This window comes from Hyla sarda, unplaced genomic scaffold (assembly GCF_029499605.1).
Source record: "Hyla sarda isolate aHylSar1 unplaced genomic scaffold, aHylSar1.hap1 scaffold_1726, whole genome shotgun sequence".
In the NCBI taxonomy this organism is placed as follows: domain Eukaryota; kingdom Metazoa; phylum Chordata; class Amphibia; order Anura; family Hylidae; genus Hyla; species Hyla sarda.
In genome coordinates, this window is record NW_026608367.1 from 1 (window position 1) to 22,825 (window position 22,825).

The following is a 22,825-nucleotide window of genomic DNA, read 5'->3' on the forward strand; positions in this document are numbered from 1 at the left end:
GGGTTCCTGGCAAATCCGGGTTATGGATTGCATTTAAAAAGGCCCCGTGGGAGTGCAATGGGCCCCTGTCTTGCTGCTTAGCAATAATGGTATGGGTTTAGGTTCTGCTGTGTGTACTGGTGGTTGACTGCCCCCCAGCCCAGAGTGTGCATGGAAAATTGTCTGGCAGCCTCCCTGACAGCAAGCAGTGATAGTGCCCATGAAGGGCACCTTGTTGGGCCCGCCCCTTTCACGGTTATCGCTTCTCGGCCTTTTGGCTAAGATCAAGTGTAGTATCTGTTCTTATCAGTTTAATATCTGATACGTCCCCTATCTGGGGACCATATATTAAATGGATTTTTGAGAACGGGGGCCGATTTCGAAGCTTGCTTCCGTCGCCCTATGCATTGACCCGATATGGCAGTATCTTCGGGTACAGTGCACCACCCCCTTACAGGGTTAAAAAGAAAGATTCCTACTTTCATTGCTACCTGCTTGCTGGCTAGCCAGCTAGCCAGCCCTGTGGGCCTTGCTGCTGCTGCAGCCAAAAAACAAAAGGTGGTGCTGCTGCTGCTTCTGCTGCTTCTGCTTCTGCTTGTGTCTGGCCGCTGTTGGAGCGTCCAGGCACAGGACTTCTGCTGCTGCTGACTAAATGGCCTCCTTAATTGGATCATTTGAGTAGCCAGCACACCTGTGCAGGTAGGGCATGACATGATAGGCAGCTGCCTTGATAGCGGGTGGGTGCTGAATGTTCCTAATTGACAAAATAAGATTAATGCTTATGAAGAAATATAAAATCTCATCCCTTCCCCAATATCGCGCCACACCCCTACCCCTTAATTCCCTGGTTGAACTTGATGGACATATGTCTTTTTTCGACCGTACTAACTATGTAACTATGTAACATAACATGGGGGGGGGGGGGGTCTCCTGGCTGTTCACACAGGTGTGTCATTGCTGTACATTGACCATGCATTGCTTCTGTGGTATTGCAAAGGCAAAGACAAATGCTTCCAGCCATCCATTGCACTAATGGATTGGTCATCAGCTGGCTGTCTATGTCCCGCATCAATATAGACCAAAGTACAGAGGGTTAGGCTATGCTATTGTGCACCTACCTGATGCATCAGAAGGTGCGAGGCCCTTGCTAAATTCTGTGCACAGACTTTGAGATCTATACTTTAGACTGTATCTAAACCTGCTCCAACATGGACTGACATTCTGGCCTACTTTCAGCCGATGCGACTTGTCTGTCGCTGAACAGTCGCTTTTTATGTATTCAGCACCTATGTATAATGTTGTAAAAATGCTCTAGAAGCTAAAGTCGCAGAAATGTCACACATATTTGGCCTGCAACTTTCTGTGCGACAAATTCAGACAGGAAAAATCAGTATAAATCCTTAGAAAATTATCCCCCAGTGTCTCCATCTGCTGGCGGTATTGAATAAGCATTGCTGCACTGATGGGGTATGCATTAGACGAAAAAAAAGAAGAAAAAGAAGAATAATACGCCCAGAAAAGAGGCGAAAAGGAGAAAAACGTAAAAAAACGTGAAAAAAAAGTAAGAGGAAGAGAAGGGAAAAAAAGGTGGAAATGGGTTTAAAAGTGATTTCGGCGGAGAAATATATATATATATATATATATCCCCTTAAGGACCGGAGGTTTTTCCGTTTTTGCATTTTCGTTTTTTGCTCCTTGCCTTTAAAAAATCATAACTCTTTCAAATTTACACCTAAAAATCCATATGATGGCTTATTTTTTGCGCCACCAATTCTACTTTGTAATGACGTCAGTCATTTTGCCCAAAAATCTATGGTGAAGCGGGAAAAAAAATCATTGTGCGACAAAATTAAAAAAAAAACGCTGTTTTGTAAATTTTGGGGGCTTCCGTTTCTACGTAGTACATTTTTCGGTAAAAATGACACCTGATATGTATTCTGTAGGTCCATACGATTAAAATGATACCCTACTTATATACGTTTGATTTTGTCAGACTTCTGGAAAAAATCATAACTACATGCAGGAAAATTAATACGTTTAAAATTGTCATCTTCTGACCCCTATAACTTTTTTATTTTTCCGTGTATGGGGCGGTATGAGGGCTCATTTTTTGCGCCGTGATCTGAGGTTTTTAACAGTACCATTTTTGCATTGATAGGACTTATTGATCGCTTTTTATTCATTTTTTCATGATATAAAAAGTGACCAAAAATGCACTATTTTGGACTTTGGAATTTTTTTGCGCGCACGCCATTGACCGTGCGGTTTAATTAACGATATATTTTTATAATTCGGACATTTCCGCACGCGGCGATACCATTTATGTTTATTTTTATTTTTATTTACACTGTGTTTTTTCTTTTATGGGAAAAGGGGGGTGATTCAAACTTTTAATAGGGAAGGGGTTAAATGATGTTTATTCACTTTTTTTTTGCACTTTTTTTTTGCAGTGTTATAGGTCCCATAGGGACCTATAACACTGCACACACTGATCTTCTATGTTGATCACTGGTTTCTCATAAGAAACCAGTGATCAACGATTCTGCCGCATGACTGCTCATGCCTGGATCTCAGGCACTGAGCAGTCATTCGGCGATCGGACAGCGAGGAGGCAGGTAGGGGCCCTCCCGCTGTCCTGTCAGCTGTTCGGGATGCCGCGATTTCACCGCGGCTATCCCGAACAGCCCACTGAGCTAGCCGGCATGCTTTCGGTTTCACTTTAGACGCGGCGTTCAACTTTGAACGCCGCGTCTAAAGGGTTAATAGCGCGCGGCACAGCGATCAATGCCGCGCGCTATTAGCCACGGGTCCCGGCCGTTGTTAGAGGCCGGGCCCGACCCGCTATGACGCGGGGCCACGCCGTGGCCCCGCGTTATAGATCGGGAGTGGACACATGACGTTCCAGTACGTCATGTGTCCTTAAGGGGATATATATATATATATACGCGCACACACACACATATATATAAACGTATTCTCCGTTGAGATATTGCAGCCGCTGCTGTGTCCAGGCCCAGGAGCCTTAGCACTGTGCTGTGATGTCACTCAATACCACTGACATCACTAGGTGTAAACAACATCTCTCCTTTGCTGTGTATGTGACTATGGAGCTGTTTGGTGATGTCGTCTATTATGGCCTTCATAGAAGCAACAGGAGATTGTTGCATCCATCTAGAACCCTCAGAACTACAGTGCTATGATGTCACTCACTTCCACAGGCCTTGCAGAGTGTAAACAACAACAACCCAGCTTTGTTGTGTATGTAACCATAGGGATTTGTGATGTCACCTAGAACCTTCACAGCAGCGACAGCTTTATGAGGAGCATCAGCACTGCTCTGCCTGAGCAGAACCATCACCGCCATAGGTTGTCAAATAACCCGGGTTTAACCCACACAGGTAAGTCCAATGGGGTGCAGGCATGTCCTCTATGCTTACAGCTTCCCGTGGGTGTTGGTTTGATACCGTTTGGGGACAGCCAAGGAGGCATCTGCAGGCAACAAAGGTAGGTGTGTGCTTGTGTGAGTGTTTCCTATGCAGATCCTAAGCCCAGTGTCACATGCAAGTAGGAGGAGTAAGAAGGGTTCCTGGCAAATCCGGGTTATGGATTGCATTTAAAAAGGCCCCGTGGGAGTGCAATGGGCCCCTGTCTTGCTGCTTAGCAATAATGGTATGGGTTTAGGTTCTGCTGTGTGTACTGGTGGTTGACTGCCCCCCAGCCCAGAGTGTGCATGGAAAATTGTCTGGCAGCCTCCCTGACAGCAAGCAGTGATAGTGCCCATGAAGGGCACCTTGTTGGGCCCGCCCCTTTCACGGTTATCGCTTCTCGGCCTTTTGGCTAAGATCAAGTGTAGTATCTGTTCTTATCAGTTTAATATCTGATACGTCCCCTATCTGGGGACCATATATTAAATGGATTTTTGAGAACGGGGGCCGATTTCGAAGCTTGCTTCCGTCGCCCTATGCATTGACCCGATATGGCAGTATCTTCGGGTACAGTGCACCACCCCCTTACAGGGTTAAAAAGAAAGATTCCTACTTTCATTGCTACCTGCTTGCTGGCTAGCCAGCTAGCCAGCCCTGTGGGCCTTGCTGCTGCTGCAGCCAAAAAACAAAAGGTGGTGCTGCTGCTGCTTCTGCTGCTTCTGCTTCTGCTTGTGTCTGGCCGCTGTTGGAGCGTCCAGGCACAGGACTTCTGCTGCTGCTGACTAAATGGCCTCCTTAATTGGATCATTTGAGTAGCCAGCACACCTGTGCAGGTAGGGCATGACATGATAGGCAGCTGCCTTGATAGCGGGTGGGTGCTGAATGTTCCTAATTGACAAAATAAGATTAATGCTTATGAAGAAATATAAAATCTCATCCCTTCCCCAATATCGCGCCACACCCCTACCCCTTAATTCCCTGGTTGAACTTGATGGACATATGTCTTTTTTCGACCGTACTAACTATGTAACTATGTAACATAACATGGGGGGGGGGGGGGGTCTCCTGGCTGTTCACACAGGTGTGTCATTGCTGTACATTGACCATGCATTGCTTCTGTGGTATTGCAAAGGCAAAGACAAATGCTTCCAGCCATCCATTGCACTAATGGATTGGTCATCAGCTGGCTGTCTATGTCCCGCATCAATATAGACCAAAGTACAGAGGGTTAGGCTATGCTATTGTGCACCTACCTGATGCATCAGAAGGTGCGAGGCCCTTGCTAAATTCTGTGCACAGACTTTGAGATCTATACTTTAGACTGTATCTAAACCTGCTCCAACATGGACTGACATTCTGGCCTACTTTCAGCCGATGCGACTTGTCTGTCGCTGAACAGTCGCTTTTTATGTATTCAGCACCTATGTATAATGTTGTAAAAATGCTCTAGAAGCTAAAGTCGCAGAAATGTCACACATATTTGGCCTGCAACTTTCTGTGCGACAAATTCAGACAGGAAAAATCAGTATAAATCCTTAGAAAATTATCCCCCAGTGTCTCCATCTGCTGGCGGTATTGAATAAGCATTGCTGCACTGATGGGGTATGCATTAGACGAAAAAAAAGAAGAAAAAGAAGAATAATACGCCCAGAAAAGAGGCGAAAAGGAGAAAAACGTTAAAAAACGTGAAAAAAAAGTAAGAGGAAGAGAAGGGAAAAAAAGGTGGAAATGGGTTTAAAAGTGATTTCGGCGGAGAAATATATATATATATATATATATATATATATATATATATATACGCGCACACACACACATATATATAAACGTATTCTCCGTTGAGATATTGCAGCCGCTGCTGTGTCCAGGCCCAGGAGCCTTAGCACTGTGCTGTGATGTCACTCAATACCACTGACATCACTAGGTGTAAACAACATCTCTCCTTTGCTGTGTATGTGACTATGGAGCTGTTTGGTGATGTCGTCTATTATGGCCTTCATAGAAGCAACAGGAGATTGTTGCATCCATCTAGAACCCTCAGAACTACAGTGCTATGATGTCACTCACTTCCACAGGCCTTGCAGAGTGTAAACAACAACAACCCAGCTTTGTTGTGTATGTAACCATAGGGATTTGTGATGTCACCTAGAACCTTCACAGCAGCGACAGCTTTATGAGGAGCATCAGCACTGCTCTGCCTGAGCAGAACCATCACCGCCATAGGTTGTCAAATAACCCGGGTTTAACCCACACAGGTAAGTCCAATGGGGTGCAGGCATGTCCTCTATGCTTACAGCTTCCCGTGGGTGTTGGTTTGATACCGTTTGGGGACAGCCAAGGAGGCATCTGCAGGCAACAAAGGTAGGTGTGTGCTTGTGTGAGTGTTTCCTATGCAGATCCTAAGCCCAGTGTCACATGCAAGTAGGAGGAGTAAGAAGGGTTCCTGGCAAATCCGGGTTATGGATTGCATTTAAAAAGGCCCCGTGGGAGTGCAATGGGCCCCTGTCTTGCTGCTTAGCAATAATGGTATGGGTTTAGGTTCTGCTGTGTGTACTGGTGGTTGACTGCCCCCCAGCCCAGAGTGTGCATGGAAAATTGTCTGGTAGCCTCCCTGACAGCAAGCAGTGATAGTGCCCATGAAGGGCACCTTGTTGGGCCCGCCCCTTTCATGGTTATCGCTTCTCGGCCTTTTGGCTAAGATCAAGTGTAGTATCTGTTCTTATCAGTTTAATATCTGATACGTCCCCTATCTGGGGACCATATATTAAATGGATTTTTGAGAACGGGGGCCGATTTCGAAGCTTGCTTCCGTCGCCCTATGCATTGACCCGATATGGCAGTATCTTCGGGTACAGTGCACCACCCCCTTACAGGGTTAAAAAGAAAGATTCCTACTTTCATTGCTACCTGCTTGCTGGCTAGCCAGCTAGCCAGCCCTGTGGGCCTTGCTGCTGCTGCAGCCAAAAAACAAAAGGTGGTGCTGCTGCTGCTTCTGCTGCTTCTGCTTCTGCTTGTGTCTGGCCGCTGTTGGAGCATCCAGGCACAGGACTTCTGCTGCTGCTGACTAAATGGCCTCCTTAATTGGATCATTTGAGTAGCCAGCACACCTGTGCAGGTAGGGCATGACATGATAGGCAGCTGCCTTGATAGCGGGTGGGTGCTGAATGTTCCTAATTGACAAAATAAGATTAATGCTTATGAAGAAATATAAAATCTCATCCCTTCCCCAATATCGCGCCACACCCCTACCCCTTAATTCCCTGGTTGAACTTGATGGACATATGTCTTTTTTCGACCGTACTAACTATGTAACTATGTAACATAACATGGGGGGGGGAGGGGGGGGTCTCCTGGCTGTTCACACAGGTGTGTCATTGCTGTACATTGACCATGCATTGCTTCTGTGGTATTGCAAAGGCAAAGACAAATGCTTCCAGCCATCCATTGCACTAATGGATTGGTCATCAGCTGGCTGTCTATGTCCCGCATCAATATAGACCAAAGTACAGAGGGTTAGGCTATGCTATTGTGCACCTACCTGATGCATCAGAAGGTGCGAGGCCCTTGCTAAATTCTGTGCACAGACTTTGAGATCTATACTTTAGACTGTATCTAAACCTGCTCCAACATGGACTGACATTCTGGCCTACTTTCAGCCGATGCGACTTGTCTGTCGCTGAACAGTCGCTTTTTATGTATTCAGCACCTATGTATAATGTTGTAAAAATGCTCTAGAAGCTAAAGTCGCAGAAATGTCACACATATTTGGCCTGCAACTTTCTGTGCGACAAATTCAGACAGGAAAAATCAGTATAAATCCTTAGAAAATTATCCCCCAGTGTCTCCATCTGCTGGCGGTATTGAATAAGCATTGCTGCACTGATGGGGTATGCATTAGACGAAAAAAAAGAAGAAAAAGAAGAATAATACGCCCAGAAAAGAGGCGAAAAGGAGAAAAACGTAAAAAAACGTGAAAAAAAAGTAAGAGGAAGAGAAGGGAAAAAAAGGTGGAAATGGGTTTAAAAGTGATTTCGGCGGAGAAATATATATATATATATATATATATATATATATATATATATATACGCGCACACACACACATATATATAAACGTATTCTCCGTTGAGATATTGCAGCCGCTGCTGTGTCCAGGCCCAGGAGCCTTAGCACTGTGCTGTGATGTCACTCAATACCACTGACATCACTAGGTGTAAACAACATCTCTCCTTTGCTGTGTATGTGACTATGGAGCTGTTTGGTGATGTCGTCTATTATGGCCTTCATAGAAGCAACAGGAGATTGTTGCATCCATCTAGAACCCTCAGAACTACAGTGCTATGATGTCACTCACTTCCACAGGCCTTGCAGAGTGTAAACAACAACAACCCAGCTTTGTTGTGTATGTAACCATAGGGATTTGTGATGTCACCTAGAACCTTCACAGCAGCGACAGCTTTATGAGGAGCATCAGCACTGCTCTGCCTGAGCAGAACCATCACCGCCATAGGTTGTCAAATAACCCGGGTTTAACCCACACAGGTAAGTCCAATGGGGTGCAGGCATGTCCTCTATGCTTACAGCTTCCCGTGGGTGTTGGTTTGATACCGTTTGGGGACAGCCAAGGAGGCATCTGCAGGCAACAAAGGTAGGTGTGTGCTTGTGTGTGTGTTTCCTATGCAGATCCTAAGCCCAGTGTCACATGCAAGTAGGAGGAGTAAGAAGGGTTCCTGGCAAATCCGGGTTATGGATTGCATTTAAAAAGGCCCCGTGGGAGTGCAATGGGCCCCTGTCTTGCTGCTTAGCAATAATGGTATGGGTTTAGGTTCTGCTGTGTGTACTGGTGGTTGACTGCCCCCCAGCCCAGAGTGTGCATGGAAAATTGTCTGGCAGCCTCCCTGACAGCAAGCAGTGATAGTGCCCATGAAGGGCACCTTGTTGGGCCCGCCCCTTTCACGGTTATCGCTTCTCGGCCTTTTGGCTAAGATCTTGTATCTTGTCAAGGGGCTCTGAGTTCGTCGAACCTTCGGCCTTGAGGCATCGGCGGTTTTTTAGCCGTCTTAAGCCTCATGCTGCTATAGGAGGAGGACTTACAAAGAACGGGAAGGCGATCCCCCATGGCGACCCTTAGGTTTGCTGCGCATACTGAAACTCGGATTAAGAACACCTTCCGTATTGAAGTGGATGAGGAGAAAAAGGAGAAGATGACTTTGGAATTTTTTGTCAAGAGAATTATGCTGGATTTATTGCACATTCAGAGAGAAGATGTGTTTTGCCTAAAAGACCCAGGTAAAGGACTTTTCATTCTTACCTTGACTTCCGCATCTGCATGTGACCATATGTTTGAGAAAGTTCGGGAGCTTGCCAATGAGGAGGATATGAAAGGACTTGTTTTCATTGCTCTATATTCTAATGGCGATGTTCCACTGGTGGTTACTATGCACGATCCATACGTGGATATAAGAGACATTGTCTTATTTTTAAACCAATATTGTGCGGAAGTCAAATACTCTCATAAAATAATGAATGCAATGGACTTTTGGACTGGAAAGCATAAGTTTGCTGTTAAGTTCAGAGAAGATGTGAGAGGAATTGGAGGTCTGTGTCGCCCACCTGCAAATTTTTTAATTGGGCGTAAACGTGGCTATTTATTCTACCCTGGGATGCCGTATTATTGCAGGAAATGCCATGAATATGGTCATACACAAGAATCTTGCAAAGAGGAAGTGGTTATTTGCAAAAGATGTGGCCAAAAAGGCCACACCACTTTGGACTGTCAAAATGAGATTCTGTGTAATGTGTGTAAGCAGAAAGGACACGCTTTTAAGGATTGTCCTCAACGCTCCTGGGCCAATATTGTGGCTACGTCGGCTGGTCCCTCGATGAGGAAGAGCTCCATGGATGCTGTGCCTGTGCCTAAGACCCACACCCTGAAAGTGATGCCTGAGTCTTCTGCTACCGGAATTCCTGTGATACCTGCTGTGGCTCATGTCTCCAAAAGCATTGTGTCCCCGGGGAAGGTCGTGGGACCTGAGACAGAAGTGAGGGGTTCTCCTCTCATGGAAGTTGAGGGTCCTGGACCGCCCAGAAGGGATACAGAGGAGATGGATGTAGAAGAACGGCGAAAGAGGAAAAGCAGAGACCGGAAAGAGGAAAAGGGCCTTAACATCAAAAGGAGTGGTCGAGTTAGTGCGGACGAGGGGAACGTGGAGATTGTCTGCCAAAAGGTTATAACAGCATCCGACCCTGTTAATATTGAGGAATTTGTGTCACCACCTACAGATTGGGGTTCTTTGTCTGAGGATAATGAATGACCCAGGAGCTACCAAGTGTTAATATCTCCTCCTTCAATGTGAGGAGTTTGAAGAGCCCAGAGAGGAGGGCTGCTTTATTTTCTTTCTTGTCTTCTTTGCCTACAGACATTTTATTTTTACAGGAATGTGCCATTGATTATGATATCAATTATTCATCTTTGAGATCTGAATGGACTCTTGGCCCGTCTGTGTGGTCAGGGGATAATGAGAGGAAAGTGACTGGTGTTTGCATACTGTTCAAGAGCAGTGAGTATAAAGTTACCTCCTTCACAGACATTGTACCCGGTAGAGCCCTGCTCGTTCATATTATTTATAATGACATGAATATGAGACTTTTAAATGTATATGCCTCTCCAGATAAGGATGAAAGATCTGATTTATTAGAGAAAATTCAGTTTTATTTACCGGGTTCATCCCCGCTTATCATCGCTGGTGATTTTAATTGTATAATGGCAGGAGAGGAGCGGGCTGGAGGATCTGAACAAAGGAAAGATAAGACTGAAAAACAACTAAAGGATTTTATAGTTGATTTTAATTTAAAAGATTTGTGGAGAACCTCTTTCCCTAATGACCCTGGGTATACCTGGGGGAATAGCCTTTATATGTCAAGGATTGATTATATTTTTGCTTCTGGATTTGCATTTTATGGGAATATGCAATTGACTTCTACCTTTTTTTCAGATCATAAGATTTTATCTGCTACATGTAAGTTTGATGGGGTTTGCAGAGCCAAAGGAGTCTGGCGTCTGAATATCTCTTTGCTTGAAGATGAAGAAATTAAATGTAATTTTATCTATCTTTTTAAAAAATTGCAGAACTCAAGGACTAATTTTAATTCTCTTTTAGCATGGTGGGAATTCTGCAAGGTAAAATTTAAAGAGTATTTTATTAAGATGGGTGTTAAAAAAACAAAAGAGAAATTGAAATGGTATAGAGATCTTAACACAAAACTACAAACCTATTATCAACTCAAAGAGCTGGGTGTATATGTAGACGATCTGATTTTAAGTGTTAAAAGTGATATTCAGAAGGCTATAACTAACAAAGGGAAAGAAATAATTTTTAACTCCAAAGTTGAATGTAAAGAGAAGGATGAAAAGTGTACAAGATTCTTTTTTAAAAAGGTAATGGAAACAAAAAAGTTAATGATTAACATTGAGGATGAAACTACTAATGTAGGAATGTTATCCAAAGCTAAATCCTTTTATCAAGATCTGTTTAATGAGAAACCCATTGATATATCTGCTGCTAATTTTCTCCTAAGCACTTTAGATTGTGGTTTAAGTAAGGAGGACCAAGATGCACTTTGCACAGAAGTAAGATGCCAAGAATTAGAAATTGCTGCTAAAAGTTTATCCACAGGTAAAACACCAGGTTCTGATGGACTTCCTGTAGAGTTTTATAAAACCTTTTGGGACATTTTTAAAGATGATTTGCTTAATATTTTTAAGGAGGCTTTTAATTCTGATGTTCTACCTTTATCTTGGAGGAGTGGTATAGTGTCTCTGATCCCCAAAAAGGGGGATAGGAACAGCTTAGAAAATTGGAGACCAATTACGCTTCTTAATGTTGATTATAAGATTATGTCAAAAATTTTTGTTAACAGAATGAAGCCGTTTTTGTACAAGGTCATCCATGTGGATCAGGTATGTGGTGTCCCAGGAAGGAGTGTAGCTGAACCTTTAAATGCTATTAGGGACGTCATATGGTATCAGCAAGAGCGGAATCAAAATCTAGCCATTCTATCTCTAGATTTTCATAAAGCGTTCGATAGAGTATCACATTGTTTTTTATGGATGGTTTTACAACGCATGGGTTTTCCTAACATATTTATTAAGCAAATTGCTCTCTTATATAAAGGTTCTTTTAGCAGGATTTTAATAAATGGTTTCCTTACAGATTTTATTAATTTATCATCAGGGGTAAAGCAAGGCTGCCCTCTGTCTCCTATACTGTTTATATGTGCAATAGAACCTCTGTTAAACTTAATAAGGAATGATAAAATAATAAAAGGAGTGCCAGTTCCTGGAGGTAATAATGCCACCCTTAAAGTGTGTGGCTATATGGATGATATTAATGTTTTTTGTGAAAGTGCCTTCTCTTTACAAAGAGTTGTTGATGTTACTGATTTCTTTTGTAAAGCTTCTGCTTTTAAACTTAATTTATCTAAATGTGACTGTTTTTATATAGGTAAATGGGAAAACGTGCAAATACCAAACCTAAAATTACAGTCAGAAAAAATAAAAATCCTTGGAGTCATCTTTGATAAAAATAACAATGGTGAGGAAAGTTGGCTAATGGTAAAAGAAAAGGTAAAGAAAAAGGTAGACTTTTGGTCCCTTAGGAAATTATCCTTAGAAGGTAAAATTTTGGTGATTAAGGCTATGCTAATACCCATTATGCTCTATTTAAATATGATTTATCCTCCTAATGAACTTATGTCTAGGCAACTTCAGAGGATTCTCTTTGAGTTTCTATGGAGTTCTAAAGCAGAAAAATTAAAAAGAGATACTATGTATAAGTCACAAAAAAATGGAGGAAAACAGGTTCCCTGTATTAGAAAATTTTTATACTTAAGGTTTTTTAGTTGGTGTTTTAGGGGACTTTTTATGAAAAGTGTATGGTCCTGTTTTTTAAAGTACTCTGCGGGACATATTTTTAGAAAAAGAGAATGGGTGTTTTTATCATTATCTTCTCCTGTACTTTTAACTCCGCCTAAACATTATGCCATCTTAGAAAAAATTATACGTATGTATAACCTTAAAGACTTTGACTTGTTAACCTTGAGGGATGCTCGCAAGATAGAAGTACAGTTAAATTTGCAAGAAGAAATATGTATGGTCTCTAATTTTTCTTATAATAGGTGTGTACAAATATGGAAAAAGGTAAACGAGCCATATCTTTTTAATGAGCACAAGGATTTAGCATGGATGATTATCCATGAGTGTCTTCCGGTAAGATTTTTCCAATATAGAAGAGGTCTAAATGCTGTATGTGTCTGTCCCCGGGAAAATTGCAATATAGATGAAACTGTTTTGCACCTTTTCTGGAATTGTTATTTTGCACAAAAGGTTTTTAGACTAATTGGTTCTTTATTGAAATTCCTAACAGGTCTAAAAGTTTTAAATCATGAAGTTGTTTTATATGGCAAAAGTGATGGAGTTACGAAAGAAAAAGAGAGAATTTTGTGGATTTTTATCAACTGTACAAAAAATGTATTATGGAAAGTTCGTAATATCCTTGTCTTCAAAAGAGATTTTATTTGTGAAAAAGAATGTTTGAAGATGATATACAGTGAAGTTTACTTGTACTATTTAATTGATAAAAAGAGATATGGGCAGAAAAAAGCATTAGCTATGTGGAATTTACATTTATGGAAAACAGTATTTGATGTATTGTAAACATTTTTTGTGATGTATTTAAGTTTTTGAGTTTTTTCAATAAAAATGTAAAAAAAAAAAAAAAAAAAAAAAAATCTGTTCTTATCAGTTTAATATCTGATACGTCCCCTATCTGGGGACCATATATTAAATGGATTTTTGAGAACGGGGGCCGATTTCGAAGCTTGCTTCCGTCGCCCTATGCATTGACCCGATATGGCAGTATCTTCGGGTACAGTGCACCACCCCCTTACAGGGTTAAAAAGAAAGATTCCTACTTTCATTGCTACCTGCTTGCTGGCTAGCCAGCTAGCCAGCCCTGTGGGCCTTGCTGCTGCTGCAGCCAAAAAACAAAAGGTGGTGCTGCTGCTGCTTCTGCTGCTTCTGCTTCTGCTTGTGTCTGGCCGCTGTTGGAGCGTCCAGGCACAGGACTTCTGCTGCTGCTGACTAAATGGCCTCCTTAATTGGATCATTTGAGTAGCCAGCACACCTGTGCAGGTAGGGCATGACATGATAGGCAGCTGCCTTGATAGCGGGTGGGTGCTGAATGTTCCTAATTGACAAAATAAGATTAATGCTTATGAAGAAATATAAAATCTCATCCCTTCCCCAATATCGCGCCACACCCCTACCCCTTAATTCCCTGGTTGAACTTGATGGACATATGTCTTTTTTCGACCGTACTAACTATGTAACTATGTAACATAACATGGGGGGGGGGGGGGGGTCTCCTGGCTGTTCACACAGGTGTGTCATTGCTGTACATTGACCATGCATTGCTTCTGTGGTATTGCAAAGGCAAAGACAAATGCTTCCAGCCATCCATTGCACTAATGGATTGGTCATCAGCTGGCTGTCTATGTCCCGCATCAATATAGACCAAAGTACAGAGGGTTAGGCTATGCTATTGTGCACCTACCTGATGCATCAGAAGTTGCGAGGCCCTTGCTAAATTCTGTGCACAGACTTTGAGATCTATACTTTAGACTGTATCTAAACCTGCTCCAACATGGACTGACATTCTGGCCTACTTTCAGCCGATGCGACTTGTCTGTCGCTGAACAGTCGCTTTTTATGTATTCAGCACCTATGTATAATGTTGTAAAAATGCTCTAGAAGCTAAAGTCGCAGAAATGTCACACATATTTGGCCTGCAACTTTCTGTGCGACAAATTCAGACAGGAAAAATCAGTATAAATCCTTAGAAAATTATCCCCCAGTGTCTCCATCTGCTGGCGGTATTGAATAAGCATTGCTGCACTGATGGGGTATGCATTAGACGAAAAAAAAGAAGAAAAAGAAGAATAATACGCCCAGAAAAGAGGCGAAAAGGAGAAAAACGTAAAAAAACGTGAAAAAAAAGTAAGAGGAAGAGAAGGGAAAAAAAGGTGGAAATGGGTTTAAAAGTGATTTCGGCGGAGAAATATATATATATATATATATATATATATATATATATATATATATATACGCGCACACACACACATATATATAAACGTATTCTCCGTTGAGATATTGCAGCCGCTGCTGTGTCCAGGCCCAGGAGCCTTAGCACTGTGCTGTGATGTCACTCAATACCACTGACATCACTAGGTGTAAACAACATCTCTCCTTTGCTGTGTATGTGACTATGGAGCTGTTTGGTGATGTCGTCTATTATGGCCTTCATAGAAGCAACAGGAGATTGTTGCATCCATCTAGAACCCTCAGAACTACAGTGCTATGATGTCACTCACTTCCACAGGCCTTGCAGAGTGTAAACAACAACAACCCAGCTTTGTTGTGTATGTAACCATAGGGATTTGTGATGTCACCTAGAACCTTCACAGCAGCGACAGCTTTATGAGGAGCATCAGCACTGCTCTGCCTGAGCAGAACCATCACCGCCATAGGTTGTCAAATAACCCGGGTTTAACCCACACAGGTAAGTCCAATGGGGTGCAGGCATGTCCTCTATGCTTACAGCTTCCCGTGGGTGTTGGTTTGATACCGTTTGGGGACAGCCAAGGAGGCATCTGCAGGCAACAAAGGTAGGTGTGTGCTTGTGTGTGTGTTTCCTATGCAGATCCTAAGCCCAGTGTCACATGCAAGTAGGAGGAGTAAGAAGGGTTCCTGGCAAATCCGGGTTATGGATTGCATTTAAAAAGGCCCCGTGGGAGTGCAATGGGCCCCTGTCTTGCTGCTTAGCAATAATGGTATGGGTTTAGGTTCTGCTGTGTGTACTGGTGGTTGACTGCCCCCCAGCCCAGAGTGTGCATGGAAAATTGTCTGGCAGCCTCCCTGACAGCAAGCAGTGATAGTGCCCATGAAGGGCACCTTGTTGGGCCCGCCCCTTTCACGGTTATCGCTTCTCGGCCTTTTGGCTAAGATCAAGTGTAGTATCTGTTCTTATCAGTTTAATATCTGATACGTCCCCTATCTGGGGACCATATATTAAATGGATTTTTGAGAACGGGGGCCGATTTCGAAGCTTGCTTCCGTCGCCCTATGCATTGACCCGATATGGCAGTATCTTCGGGTACAGTGCACCACCCCCTTACAGGGTTAAAAAGAAAGATTCCTACTTTCATTGCTACCTGCTTGCTGGCTAGCCAGCTAGCCAGCCCTGTGGGCCTTGCTGCTGCTGCAGCCAAAAAACAAAAGGTGCTGCTTCTGCTGCTTCTGCTGCTTCTGCTTCTGCTTGTGTCTGGCCGCTGTTGGAGCGTCCAGGCACAGGACTTCTGCTGCTGCTGACTAAATGGCCTCCTTAATTGGATCATTTGAGTAGCCAGCACACCTGTGCAGGTAGGGCATGACATGATAGGCAGCTGCCTTGATAGCGGGTGGGTGCTGAATGTTCCTAATTGACAAAATAAGATTAATGCTTATGAAGAAATATAAAATCTCATCCCTTCCCCAATATCGCGCCACACCCCTACCCCTTAATTCCCTGGTTGAACTTGATGGACATATGTCTTTTTTCGACCGTACTAACTATGTAACTATGTAACATAACATGGGGGGGGGGGGGGGGTCTCCTGGCTGTTCACACAGGTGTGTCATTGCTGTACATTGACCATGCATTGCTTCTGTGGTATTGCAAAGGCAAAGACAAATGCTTCCAGCCATCCATTGCACTAATGGATTGGTCATCAGCTGGCTGTCTATGTCCCGCATCAATATAGACCAAAGTACAGAGGGTTAGGCTATGCTATTGTGCACCTACCTGATGCATCAGAAGGTGCGAGGCCCTTGCTAAATTCTGTGCACAGACTTTGAGATCTATACTTTAGACTGTATCTAAACCTGCTCCAACATGGACTGACATTCTGGCCTACTTTCAGCCGATGCGACTTGTCTGTCGCTGAACAGTCGCTTTTTATGTATTCAGCACCTATGTATAATGTTGTAAAAATGCTCTAGAAGCTAAAGTCGCAGAAATGTCACACATATTTGGCCTGCAACTTTCTGTGCGACAAATTCAGACAGGAAAAATCAGTATAAATCCTTAGAAAATTATCCCCCAGTGTCTCCATCTGCTGGCGGTATTGAATAAGCATTGCTGCACTGATGGGGTATGCATTAGACGAAAAAAAAGAAGAAAAAGAAGAATAATACGCCCAGAAAAGAGGCGAAAAGGAGAAAAACGTAAAAAAACGTGAAAAAAAAGTAAGAGGAAGAGAAGGGAAAAAAAGGTGGAAATGGGTTTAAAAGTGATTTCGGCGGAGAAATATATATATATATATATATATATATATATATATATATATATATACGCGCACACACACACATATATATAAACGTATTCTCCGTTGAGATATTGCAGCCGCTGCTGTGTCCAGGCCCAGGAGCCTTAGCACTGTGCTGTGATGTCACTCAATACCACTGACATCACTAGGTGTAAACAACATCTCTCCTTTGCTGTGTATGTGACTATGGAGCTGTTTGGTGATGTCGTCTATTATGGCCTTCATAGAAGCAACAGGAGATTGTTGCATCCATCTAGAACCCTCAGAACTACAGTGCTATGATGTCACTCACTTCCACAGGCCTTGCAGACTGTAAACAACAACAACCCAGCTTTGTTGTGTATGTAACCATAGGGATTTGTGATGTCACCTAGAACCTTCACAGCAGCGACAGCTTTATGAGGAGCATCAGCACTGCTCTGCCTGAGCAGAACCATCACCGCCATAGGTTGTCAAATAACCCGGGTTTAACCCACACAGGTAAGTCCAATGGGGTGCAGGCATGTCCTCTATGCTTACAGCTTCCCGTGGGTGTTGGTTTGATACCGTTTGGGGACAGCCAAGGAGGCATCTGCAGGCAACAAAGGTAGGTGTGTGCTTGTGTGTGTGTTTCCTATGCAGATCCTAAGCCCAGTGTCACATGCAAGTAGGAGGAGTAAGAAGGGTTCCTGGCAAATCCGGGTTATGGATTGCATTTAAAAAGGCCCCGTGGGAGTGCAATGGGCCCCTGTCTTGCTGCTTAGCAATAATGGTATGGGTTTAGGTTCTGCTGTGTGTACTGGTGGTTGACTGCCCCCCAGCCCAGAGTGTGCATGGAAAATTGTCTGGCAGCCTCCCTGACAGCAAGCAGTGATAGTGCCCATGAAGGGCACCTTGTTGGGCCCGCCCCTTTCACGGTTATCGCTTCTCGGCCTTTTGGCTAAGATCAAGTGTAGTATCTGTTCTTATCAGTTTAATATCTGATACGTCCCCTATCTGGGGACCATATATTAAATGGATTTTTGAGAACAGGGGCCGATTTCGAAGCTTGCTTCCGTCGCCCTATGCATTGACCCGATATGGCAGTATCTTCGGGTACAGTGCACCACCCCCTTACAGGGTTAAAAAGAAAGATTCCTACTTTCATTGCTACCTGCTTGCTGGCTAGCCAGCTAGCCAGCCCTGTGGGCCTTGCTGCTGCTGCAGCCAAAAAACAAAAGGTGGTGCTGCTGCTGCTTCTGCTGCTTCTGCTGCTTCTGCTTCTGCTTGTGTCTGGCCGCTGTTGGAGCGTCCAGGCACAGGACTTCTGCTGCTGCTGACTAAATGGCCTCCTTAATTGGATCATTTGAGTAGCCAGCACACCTGTGCAGGTAGGGCATGACATGATAGGCAGCTGCCTTGATAGCGGGTGGGTGCTGAATGTTCCTAATTGACAAAATAAGATTAATGCTTATAAAGAAATATAAAATCTCATCCCTTCCCCAATATCGCGCCACACCCCTACCCCTTAATTCCCTGGTTGAACTTGATGGATATATGTCTTTTTTCGACCGTACTAACTATGTAACTATGTAACATAACATGGGGGGGGGGGGGGGGTCTCCTGGCTGTTCACACAGGTGTGTCATTGCTGTACATTGACCATGCATTGCTTCTGTGGTATTGCAAAGGCAAAGACAAATGCTTCCAGCCATCCATTGCACTAATGGATTGGTCATCAGCTGGCTGTCTATGTCCCGCATCAATATAGACCAAAGTACAGAGGGTTAGGCTATGCTATTGTGCACCTACCTGATGCATCAGAAGGTGCGAGGCCCTTGCTAAATTCTGTGCACAGACTTTGAGATCTATACTTTAGACTGTATCTAAACCTGCTCCAACATGGACTGACATTCTGGCCTACTTTCAGCCGATGCGACTTGTCTGTCGCTGAACAGTCGCTTTTTATGTATTCATCACCTATGTATAATGTTGTAAAAATGCTCTAGAAGCTAAAGTCGCAGAAATGTCACACATATTTGGCCTGCAACTTTCTGTGCGACAAATTCAGACAGGAAAAATCAGTATAAATCCTTAGAAAATTATCCCCCAGTGTCTCCATCTGCTGGCGGTATTGAATAAGCATTGCTGCACTGATGGGGTATGCATTAGACGAAAAAAAAGAAGAATAAGAAGAATAATACGCCCAGAAAAGAGGCGAAAAGGAGAAAAACGTAAAAAAACGTGAAAAAAAAGTAAGAGGAAGAGAAGGGAAAAAAAGGTGGAAATGGGTTTAAAAGTGATTTCGGCGGAGAAATATATATATATATATATATATATATATATATATATATATATATATATATACGCGCACACACACACATATATATAAACGTATTCTCCGTTGAGATATTGCAGCCGCTGCTGTGTCCAGGCCCAGGAGCCTTAGCACTGTGCTGTGATGTCACTCAATACCACTGACATCACTAGGTGTAAACAACATCTCTCCTTTGCTGTGTATGTGACTATGGAGCTGTTTGGTGATGTCGTCTATTATGGCCTTCATAGAAGCAACAGGAGATTGTTGCATCCATCTAGAACCCTCAGAACTACAGTGCTATGATGTCACTCACTTCCACAGGCCTTGCAGACTGTAAACAACAACAACCCAGCTTTGTTGTGTATGTAACCATAGGGATTTGTGATGTCACCTAGAACCTTCACAGCAGCGACAGCTTTATGAGGAGCATCAGCACTGCTCTGCCTGAGCAGAACCATCACCGCCATAGGTTGTCAAATAACCCGGGTTTAACCCACACAGGTAAGTCCAATGGGGTGCAGGCATGTCCTATATGCTTACAGCTTCCCGTGGGTGTTGGTTTGATACCGTTTGGGGACAGCCAAGGAGGCATCTGCAGGCAACAAAGGTAGGTGTGTGCTTGTGTGTGTGTTTCCTATGCAGATCCTAAGCCCAGTGTCACATGCAAGTAGGAGGAGTAAGAAGGGTTCCTGGCAAATCCGGGTTATGGATTGCATTTAAAAAGGCCCCGTGGGAGTGCAATGGGCCCCTGTCTTGCTGCTTAGCAATAATGGTATGGGTTTAGGTTCTGCTGTGTGTACTGGTGGTTGACTGCCCCCCAGCCCAGAGTGTGCATGGAAAATTGTCTGGCAGCCTCCCTGACAGCAAGCAGTGATAGTGCCCATGAAGGGCACCTTGTTGGGCCCGCCCCTTTCACGGTTATCGCTTCTCGGCCTTTTGGCTAAGATCTTGTATCTTGTCAAGGGGCTCTGAGTTCGTCGAACCTTCGGCCTTGAGGCATCGGCGGTTTTTTAGCCGTCTTAAGCCTCATGCTGCTATAGGAGGAGGACTTACAAAGAACGGGAAGGCGATCCCCCATGGCGACCCTTAGGTTTGCTGCGCATACTGAAACTCGGATTAAGAACACCTTCCGTATTGAAGTGGATGAGGAGAAAAAGGAGAAGATGACTTTGGAATTTTTTGTCAAGAGAATTATGCTGGATTTATTGCACATTCAGAGAGAAGATGTGTTTTGCCTAAAAGACCCAGGTAAAGGACTTTTCATTCTTACCTTGACTTCCGCATCTGCATGTGACCATATGTTTGAGAAAGTTCGGGAGCTTGCCAATGAGGAGGATATGAAAGGACTTGTTTTCATTGCTCTATATTCTAATGGCGATGTTCCACTGGTGGTTACTATGCACGATCCATACGTGGATATAAGAGACATTGTCTTATTTTTAAACCAATATTGTGCGGAAGTCAAATACTCTCATAAAATAATGAATGCAATGGACTTTTGGACTGGAAAGCATAAGTTTGCTGTTAAGTTCAGAGAAGATGTGAGAGGAATTGGAGGTCTGTGTCGCCCACCTGCAAATTTTTTAATTGGGCGTAAACGTGGCTATTTATTCTACCCTGGGATGCCGTATTATTGCAGGAAATGCCATGAATATGGTCATACACAAGAATCTTGCAAAGAGGAAGTGGTTATTTGCAAAAGATGTGGCCAAAAAGGCCACACCACTTTGGACTGTCAAAATGAGATTCTGTGTAATGTGTGTAAGCAGAAAGGACACGCTTTTAAGGATTGTCCTCAACGCTCCTGGGCCAATATTGTGGCTACGTCGGCTGGTCCCTCGATGAGGAAGAGCTCCATGGATGCTGTGCCTGTGCCTAAGACCCACACCCTGAAAGTGATGCCTGAGTCTTCTGCTACCGGAATTCCTGTGATACCTGCTGTGGCTCATGTCTCCAAAAGCATTGTGTCCCCGGGGAAGGTCGTGGGACCTGAGACAGAAGTGAGGGGTTCTCCTCTCATGGAAGTTGAGGGTCCTGGACCGCCCAGAAGGGATACAGAGGAGATGGATGTAGAAGAACGGCGAAAGAGGAAAAGCAGAGACCGGAAAGAGGAAAAGGGCCTTAACATCAAAAGGAGTGGTCGAGTTAGTGCGGACGAGGGGAACGTGGAGATTGTCTGCCAAAAGGTTATAACAGCATCCGACCCTGTTAATATTGAGGAATTTGTGTCACCACCTACAGATTGGGGTTCTTTGTCTGAGGATAATGAATGACCCAGGAGCTACCAAGTGTTAATATCTCCTCCTTCAATGTGAGGAGTTTGAAGAGCCCAGAGAGGAGGGCTGCTTTATTTTCTTTCTTGTCTTCTTTGCCTACAGACATTTTATTTTTACAGGAATGTGCCATTGATTATGATATCAATTATTCATCTTTGAGATCTGAATGGACTCTTGGCCCGTCTGTGTGGTCAGGGGATAATGAGAGGAAAGTGACTGGTGTTTGCATACTGTTCAAGAGCAGTGAGTATAAAGTTACCTCCTTCACAGACATTGTACCCGGTAGAGCCCTGCTCGTTCATATTATTTATAATGACATGAATATGAGACTTTTAAATGTATATGCCTCTCCAGATAAGGATGAAAGATCTGATTTATTAGAGAAAATTCAGTTTTATTTACCGGGTTCATCCCCGCTTATCATCGCTGGTGATTTTAATTGTATAATGGCAGGAGAGGAGCGGGCTGGAGGATCTGAACAAAGGAAAGATAAGACTGAAAAACAACTAAAGGATTTTATAGTTGATTTTAATTTAAAAGATTTGTGGAGAACCTCTTTCCCTAATGACCCTGGGTATACCTGGGGGAATAGCCTTTATATGTCAAGGATTGATTATATTTTTGCTTCTGGATTTGCATTTTATGGGAATATGCAATTGACTTCTACCTTTTTTTCAGATCATAAGATTTTATCTGCTACATGTAAGTTTGATGGGGTTTGCAGAGCCAAAGGAGTCTGGCGTCTGAATATCTCTTTGCTTGAAGATGAAGAAATTAAATGTAATTTTATCTATCTTTTTAAAAAATTGCAGAACTCAAGGACTAATTTTAATTCTCTTTTAGCATGGTGGGAATTCTGCAAGGTAAAATTTAAAGAGTATTTTATTAAGATGGGTGTTAAAAAAACAAAAGAGAAATTGAAATGGTATAGAGATCTTAACACAAAACTACAAACCTATTATCAACTCAAAGAGCTGGGTGTATATGTAGACGATCTGATTTTAAGTGTTAAAAGTGATATTCAGAAGGCTATAACTAACAAAGGGAAAGAAATAATTTTTAACTCCAAAGTTGAATGTAAAGAGAAGGATGAAAAGTGTACAAGATTCTTTTTTAAAAAGGTAATGGAAACAAAAAAGTTAATGATTAACATTGAGGATGAAACTACTAATGTAGGAATGTTATCCAAAGCTAAATCCTTTTATCAAGATCTGTTTAATGAGAAACCCATTGATATATCTGCTGCTAATTTTCTCCTAAGCACTTTAGATTGTGGTTTAAGTAAGGAGGACCAAGATGCACTTTGCACAGAAGTAAGATGCCAAGAATTAGAAATTGCTGCTAAAAGTTTATCCACAGGTAAAACACCAGGTTCTGATGGACTTCCTGTAGAGTTTTATAAAACCTTTTGGGACATTTTTAAAGATGATTTGCTTAATATTTTTAAGGAG

The 22,825-nt window shown here is 43.1% G+C and overlaps 6 non-coding genes across 6 annotated transcripts; all 6 read left to right on the forward strand.

Annotated features, from left to right (window-relative positions):
* Positions 1 to 237: 237 nt before the first annotated feature.
* On the forward strand, positions 238 to 428 carry LOC130312768 (U2 spliceosomal RNA). The gene has a single exon (XR_008860855.1). It is a non-coding gene; the product is annotated as a U2 spliceosomal RNA (small nuclear RNA).
* Positions 429 to 3,796: 3,368 nt separating this feature from the next.
* Positions 3,797 to 3,987, forward strand: LOC130312777 (U2 spliceosomal RNA). Its single transcript, XR_008860861.1, has one exon. It is a non-coding gene; the product is annotated as a U2 spliceosomal RNA (small nuclear RNA).
* A 2,088-nt stretch (positions 3,988 to 6,075) lies between these two features.
* LOC130312778 (U2 spliceosomal RNA) lies at positions 6,076 to 6,266 on the forward strand. Its single transcript, XR_008860862.1, has one exon. It is a non-coding gene; the product is annotated as a U2 spliceosomal RNA (small nuclear RNA).
* A 6,874-nt stretch (positions 6,267 to 13,140) lies between these two features.
* Positions 13,141 to 13,340, forward strand: LOC130312771 (U2 spliceosomal RNA). The gene has a single exon (XR_008860858.1). It is a non-coding gene; the product is annotated as a U2 spliceosomal RNA (small nuclear RNA).
* Positions 13,341 to 15,435: 2,095 nt separating this feature from the next.
* On the forward strand, positions 15,436 to 15,626 carry LOC130312779 (U2 spliceosomal RNA). Its single transcript, XR_008860863.1, has one exon. It is a non-coding gene; the product is annotated as a U2 spliceosomal RNA (small nuclear RNA).
* A 2,093-nt stretch (positions 15,627 to 17,719) lies between these two features.
* On the forward strand, positions 17,720 to 17,910 carry LOC130312757 (U2 spliceosomal RNA). Its single transcript, XR_008860844.1, has one exon. It is a non-coding gene; the product is annotated as a U2 spliceosomal RNA (small nuclear RNA).
* Positions 17,911 to 22,825: the final 4,915 nt, after the last annotated feature.